Source organism: Rousettus aegyptiacus, unplaced genomic scaffold, assembly GCF_014176215.1.
Source record: "Rousettus aegyptiacus isolate mRouAeg1 unplaced genomic scaffold, mRouAeg1.p scaffold_m13_p_3, whole genome shotgun sequence".
In the NCBI taxonomy this organism is placed as follows: domain Eukaryota; kingdom Metazoa; phylum Chordata; class Mammalia; order Chiroptera; family Pteropodidae; genus Rousettus; species Rousettus aegyptiacus.
This window is the reverse complement of record NW_023416306.1, coordinates 160,897,988-160,905,211: the sequence shown is the minus strand read 5'-3', so window position 1 is coordinate 160,905,211 and position 7,224 is coordinate 160,897,988. Positions and strand designations below refer to the sequence as shown.

The following is a 7,224-nucleotide window of genomic DNA, read 5'->3' as shown; positions in this document are numbered from 1 at the left end:
TATTATGTCATTACTCTCCCCATACTTTTCCCACATTGGTGCAGAGATGAATAAGGAGAACTGCCAAGGGGCTTTGTTAACTCTCCAGGGAAAATAGACCCAGACTTGAGTTCAGCATCAAGAGAGAACTATAGCAGAAGAAAGTGTAGCAATGTACTCGGGGGCTTTGTTACAATTTCAGGTAACAGTACAACCATGGAGAAGAAATGCACCGAGAAATTGGATGTATGTGCTCACAAGAAAGGTTTCTGACATACAAAAAAATGGGACTTCTTGAAACTGGCAAAACATCCAAGCAGTTGGGAGAGTCAAAAGGTACTTGACTTACTTTTGCTGGGGAGACTCTAGTGGCTTCTGTTGTGATGATAACCAGTTACAGGCTCAAAACATTGAGCATACATGTTTCTTTAATGCTCTTTAGCTAAGTGTTAAATGATCTGCTCTTCTAATTTTATTTAATTTCAGTATCTTTTTCATATTTTCTTCTTTTGGAGCACTCCAGGTCTTTTTACATCCTTCATTTAAAAGGTATAAAGCAAACCAGAAACTACAGGGAATAAAAGAACTGATATTTATGCTGCGGTACTTAAACTTTTTCCCCCTCAACTCACACCCAAGAACTTGTCTGTAGGCCAATTTGCATTTTGGCCACTTTTGAAGCACTTGGCTTCAGCAGCCACTGTGCAAACTCACAGCACATGTGGTACTAATTGGTGCTGTTGGCAGTTTAAGAAAAAAGCCTGGGACTGAGTGGGCATGCAAGCCTCACAATGCCTGTACACAATGGCTCTCACCAGGAGCTGGAAATTAGAAGTGAGGAAAAGTTTGGGCATGTGTGACAAGGTCAGTGAGCTGAATCTTTCAGCTCTTTGCAAAAGAAGAAAAGAAAAGCAGGAAAAAGATTTGAACTACATACTGTATTTTGTACCAAACTTCCAAAGCAGACCAAGGAAACCTTGTTCACTTCACATGTACAGTAAGGAGCATGAATGTGCAGCTGGAGGAAGGAGCAAGGGTCAGATGGGTGCCTGGAACTGTAGGGAGAGTCAGGCATTGCCCGGGACGGGTTAAACTCCCCTGGGTCAATTTCTGCAACTGCAAAGTAATCTCTAGTTTTTGTAGCATTTGCTTCCTACCAGCTGAAGGGAGCAGGGGACAGATTTGTAATTTGTTAATGTGCTTTGATTTTGCAAACTTCAAACCCAAATACAGGGATCTCTCATGATGGCTCAGCTATTGGTGTCTGTCCACAGGAGGGAAGTAGCATAGTGTTGGGTTAATTATTCCTCTAGACAGCTGTGTTGGTCCAGCGCCTCTAGGCTGGGCTTCTAGGTTGAAGGAAACAGAATCTGCATGAAATGGAATGGAGCCTCAGGGAAGTGGGGTTAATTATTAGGATAGCCGGGGAGAGTGAACCCAGAGAAAACAGAGCCGCCCCCAAAGCCGCTTGGAAGGCTCACGGAATGGGACAGTTTCTTTTTTCTTTTATTTTTTTTTTTCTTAATATGCAACAGTAGCTTTGATTTCCCAGTAGCAATTATAATCATCTTAACATTCAACTTCTCTCTCTTCTTCACTGTGCCTGCATGTGCTTCCTTCCTCTCGAAGCACAATAAAACCAAAGAAAGCTTCTTGTCTGACCCTATCAAGTTCTTTACGGAAGCTTCAGTTCTCTTTTCCCTAAGAAATAAAAATATATATATATATAATTTCAAAGACCTGAAATTACAAGGGCACTTATTTCATTTGTCTCTTTTTCTCTCCTACTGTAAGGCCCACCCTTAAACATGCCAGGCCTAGGACAAGGGTGTGACCAGAGACCCCTGGACTGTCTTCTTCCCTTCCTCCTCTCTGTTTGTTCATCATGAGAGGCCTCGTCACATGTGTGTGAACACCTGTCCCCTAAAATCCAAACTCCATTCACTTCATTGTACCTGCTCCTCCAAGATCCTGATGACAGCCATTCCTCCGTGCCTTAAGAGGCTGACTAGGAAACAAGTCTCTGCAGGATGAAAAAGGGGTTCAGGGAAATTGGATTAGAGACTATCAGGGCCCCAAGCAACCCAATATGACCTAGAAGAGGCTCCTTGAACCCATGCATTTCCTGTCCTAGGGACAAAGCTAAGGAGGACAAAGGTACAAGGGCCTCTACAGTGTAGGACCCTGGGAAAGGCCCTATCTCTCCTGGGCCTAAGACAACCTATTTACCTCCATTCTCTCTTCTCAGTTGGTAACTCTGTCTCAAAATAACTGCTACCACAACCATACCTACTACCACCTCCGCCACTACCATCTGAGGAATAAATAGGGAATAATATTTAATATAAGGGATCTTCTTTTAAAAAAAAAAAATCATATGTTTTTTTCTGCTCATCTCTGGACGCTAGAAAGTCCAAGGTCAAGACACTGCAGGTTTGAGTCCATTGAGAGCCTGTTTCATGCTCCTTTTTATAAGGTCACTAATCTCATTTTCAAATTACGTCCCAGAGGCCTCACCTCCAAATACCATCACGTTAAGGATTAGGTTTCAACATATGAATTTTGAGGAGACACAAACTTTTAGTCCATAGCACAGGCCAAAGCTATTCTGAACAGTAGAAACAGGAAGTGGACAAGAGGCAGTGGTTTCATCAGTCCTTTCAAAAGGAGCAGGGCTGAAAGTGAACATGGTAAGGAGATGTATGCACAGGTAACAGATGCCAAGGGAACCCAAGGCCAGAGCCATTTGTAGGACTGGTTATGGGCTATTCAAATCAGAGTTAGTTCTTGTGAGTCTCTTTCAGAACTTGGTTTCCTGATTTCTAAGCATTCTCACTCATTTCCTGATTTCTAAGTATTCTCACTCAGTTAAATATTCATTTTAAAGTTGGTCCTGAACTGTATGGTATAGATGATGCTGCGGCTGAAAACTGCAGGGATCTAAGATAAAAGGGACATTTTTTCTTGCTAGTCACCCTTCTTGTCATCTTTCCTATGTCACACGTGAGGGTTTACCTTAATTTTCTGAATTGAAAGTTAATTTTAAGAGGTTCAGGTAGTTGCTTGGGTCATAAAGCAAGAAAGTGGTAAAGTTGTGAGCTGAATCTCTCCCTTTCTGACTCCCAAAGCCAAAAGCGGAGGGTTTTTCTACCAAGAATTTATTTAGAGAACATGTTATAGAATCCGATGCTCACCTGTACAGCTTCATTTTAATAAATTAACAAATAAGTAAATAAAATTATAAACTTAGGAAACAGCAATGACAGCATTTGAGTCTGAGTTTCTTACCTTATACCGTTTATTCTCATTTTTAACCTGTTAACATGGATAGAGTCTTTTGTATTAGAATGTGCTAGGTTACATTTTGGTAACAAATACAACTAGCCTAGACTATGCTTCACTTCTTTTAGATTTGTTTTTAATGTGAATTTCGGAGAGGAAAGGAACTGGGGATCTTGAGAATAGCATTTTGAGTGTTAAATTCTTGATGTCTAACGAAGGTTTTGTCAAATCTGTTAAAATCTATACCAAGTTGAAATGACTGCAGAGCGATCATATGAAACTTTCAAGAAAATACTTGAAATTAAGTATAAATACAGTGGAATTAAGCTACTGAAGTATTGCACTTGTTACCACAACACAACCTAGCACATCCTGACTCATGCAAAAGATAATATCTGACTTGAGAGAGATAGAGCATTAAAAATGAGAAGATACTACATAATAAGATTGGAAACTGATTCAAATCCTGCCTCCACTATTTCCTAAGTTTATGTTCTTACCTTCTGTTTCCTTATCTCTAAAATATATGTATCAGATGGGATGATAGAATTGAACTTTTTGACAAATTCTCTGTTTGGAAAAATGAGATTTAAGAATGTATTTTTAGCTGCTAATATTTTATTATATACTAATTCAGATTGTTTAGTAAAGAAAAACTTGAGCAATTAGGACATGGAGCGGGAAGTGGTTAAACTGTGGGTTTGAATGTTGTTGGACTGAAATTTGAGTACTGGTTGTTTCATGATAAAGTAGAGTCCATGTCTGTCTTATTTCTTATTCTGGGTACATATTAGGAACTTAATATTATGTGTTAAATAAATGAAGTTATTGGCGTTCTGAGTCTTGCTTCGTAATCTATAATATATTTTCTTTAATAGCCACTTTAAACTTAAATGAGCTAATTCTTAGCAATGTTTTTGTAAATAGTACAGACTCAAAAATAGAAGGTATTATATTTATTTTTTATCGTTATACAAACTCCACAAAGCTTACCTTAACTGGGAGCAGTAACAGTTGTCAGAAGAGGGGAGATAGGAATTACAGGCGGTGTTAAAAGATGGAACAGCCCAGTATTTGGAAAAGCAAGGCAAAAAGAAATGTTCAGATTCCAGAAGCCAACTAGTAGTGCTAAAGCCACTGGGGAATATGGGAAAATAAGAAGGGCTGACATCGAACAGCTACCATGCCAAGTATATCACATAGAATACTATGATGTTATTATTAACTCCCCATTTTATAGGTTAAGAAACCACATCTCACAGAAGTTAAGAACATTGATCAAAATGTTGGCCTAGTAAAAATTCAAGCCCAGGTCTGTTTGATTTCATATTCTCTATTCTCCAACTGTATCGTGCTATGTTCTGGATGGTACCAATAAATAAATGTGTTCATTTACCCTTTAGACTAATATTTGCCTTCTTACTCTTCCAGGTAATACTGGGCCCTATTTTAACATGTTTCCTTCTAATATGTATTTAATGATAAAGACAGAGAACCAGAGGTCACTTGTCCCCTCAGGTCATTTCTAGATATGCTTCACATCAAAAGAGCAATTGTTCAAATGATCTTCTCAAATGTTAGTGCCAACATGTAATAAAAAACTTACAACTACAAGGAATCTACAGGGATTATAGCCATGATTTAACAGTAGTGGAGACTTTCGCGAAAGAAATTTTAATATTCTCCTTCTATTCAAGATTCATGTAGGAAAAATTTTTCTTTGTAATTCATATAAAGATTTGAGAGACTTTTCAAACTCTGAAAATTGAAGAGAAAAGTGCACATTTGTTTCTTTGCTCTTTTGGTATTAGTACATCGCTCTAGAGAACAGTGGTTCAGATCATTTGGCCCCAACCTGGACACTGTAGATACAAAGATGCAAATTTAAAAGAAGCTCTAAGGTACAAGGAACCCAGAGTTCACTTGGTGTGATAAAAAAAATAAAGAGATGAAAACAATATAGTATGATGAGTCATATATAGGGGTATAATCCTCCAGAGAGAACTCCATCCCATATAGGTGACTCAAAAAATGTTTTCTGAAGGAGTGGAAAAATTGGCAGCAATTAGTTAAGTATAAAAAGTGAGTGAAAGGGTGGAAAGAGGAAAGACATTTGTGAAGTGTAAAGAGCATGTGCCAAGGAAAGTAGGTATATCACTTCCGAACCAAGGCTTTACAAACACCTTGCAGTTTTTTTGTGCTGTCTTTTTCTTTGTCCTTAAATCCATGAAGCTTCACGGGAGTTGTTACTGTAACATTATGCATCCTCAGAGCTAACTATTGTACTGAAAGTTGACCAGCATCCTTATACCTTGGGGCGACTGTGTGAGATAGTTCAGGCCAATAAGAATTAGACAAGAAATTCTGGGAAACCTATGGCTTTCCTAAAGAAAGCTAGATGTGGCTTGCATGACTTTTTAAGGCTTCTTACTTAATCTTCTTTAATTTTTCTACTTTGAACTGAGACACCACCATAAAATGACAAGCCTAAGGACAAAATTCACCCCATTCTATATGAAGAAGAGAAACAAAAATAAAAATATGAAAGTCCTGATAGCAAACTTCTTATTATGTAGAAAAGAAGTTGTTTGAGTCGCTTTAAGTTGAGTTCTTAATATTGAGTCACTTTAAGTTGTTTGAATCACTTCAGGTTTATTTTTTCTGCATTCCCCACTATACTAAGCTTGTATTCAATCCAAACATGTCTATCAAGCTGGATCCCAAACACAGCTTGCTCACTCATGTGCCCTTGCTCCAGTTAATTCCCCAATATAAGATGGTTGTCCCTTCCTTTTTGCCTCATCCAAATTCACACTGTGTAAGCACAGCCCATGCCCAATATCCCCACAGAGGTAAGAAGTGATTAATTCCCCATGTTTCACAGTCAAAAATCAGGAGTCGAAATCCAGAAAGTAGATATTGCTAGCTGTATAACTAAACTATTCACTTAAGCTATGTAGACCTTAATATACTTACCTGTAACATTGGGAAAATAGCTAATATTTCACAACATTCCTGTGTACACTGAATGAGATTACTTAATGAACCAATTAAAGGCCATGATTTCAAACATAGATAATGCTCTTATAGATTTAAAGTTTATTTTCATACCTTTGCCATAGTCTACATAGTCTACTCATCTTTCTTATCCCTGAAACCCTGCTAGTGTTTTTTTTTTTTTTTTTAATGCCTACAGCACTTGGTATTCCAAGGTGGTCTCTCATCCAAGTACTAACCAGGCCCAACCCTGCTTAGCTTCCGAGATCAGACAAGATCAGACACATTCAGAGTGGCATGGCCATAGACTCTGCGAATGTTCTTACTGGTTAGTGCAATGTCATCATATGCTCATCTTTTTTTAAAATCTAATTTTGTATTTTAAATGGATTATCTTGTTTTTACCAAAATGCTCCAACTGCTTTATAATCCAGGAACTTTAAGAAACATATTTTTTAACCTATAATATTCACATGGAATTTGCAGTTCTGAACTAATAATAGCACATGCTCATTAATAATACTTCAGGCAGTGTACAAAGCAGTTTATATGTATCACCTCTTTAATCTTCATAATCCAATGAGAGAGGAATGATTATTTTCCTGCTGTTGCAATGGAGTTATGCAGCCCTGGGGGGTCTCATCATTTGCCCAAGGTCACAGAGTTAAGTGAGGGCTAGGCTGGGATTGACACTCAACTCACCTGTCTCTGACACCCACCCTCTTTCACGACCTGCTTTCTCATCTGTAATAATAACTCATGCATGCCAGCCAAATACCAAAGGGCCACTAGCCAATACAAGTTAGCTGAATATGATTAACTGCTGGTAAGTGAGTCATCCTTTTTCTCATTTCCACATCAGCGCAAAGAATAGATTAAAACAATATGTCTTATAAGGTCATTTGTGCTACCTTCATTTAGTTCCTACAGAAAGTACTATTTTCCTCACTAGCCTGTGTCTATCAG

General features: G+C 38.2%; 1 pseudogene; it reads right to left on the bottom strand.

The window, feature by feature from the left end:
• Positions 1 to 6,448: 6,448 nt before the first annotated feature.
• On the bottom strand, positions 6,449 to 6,567 carry LOC118601353 (annotated as a pseudogene).
• Between the last annotated feature and the right edge of the window lie 657 nt (positions 6,568 to 7,224).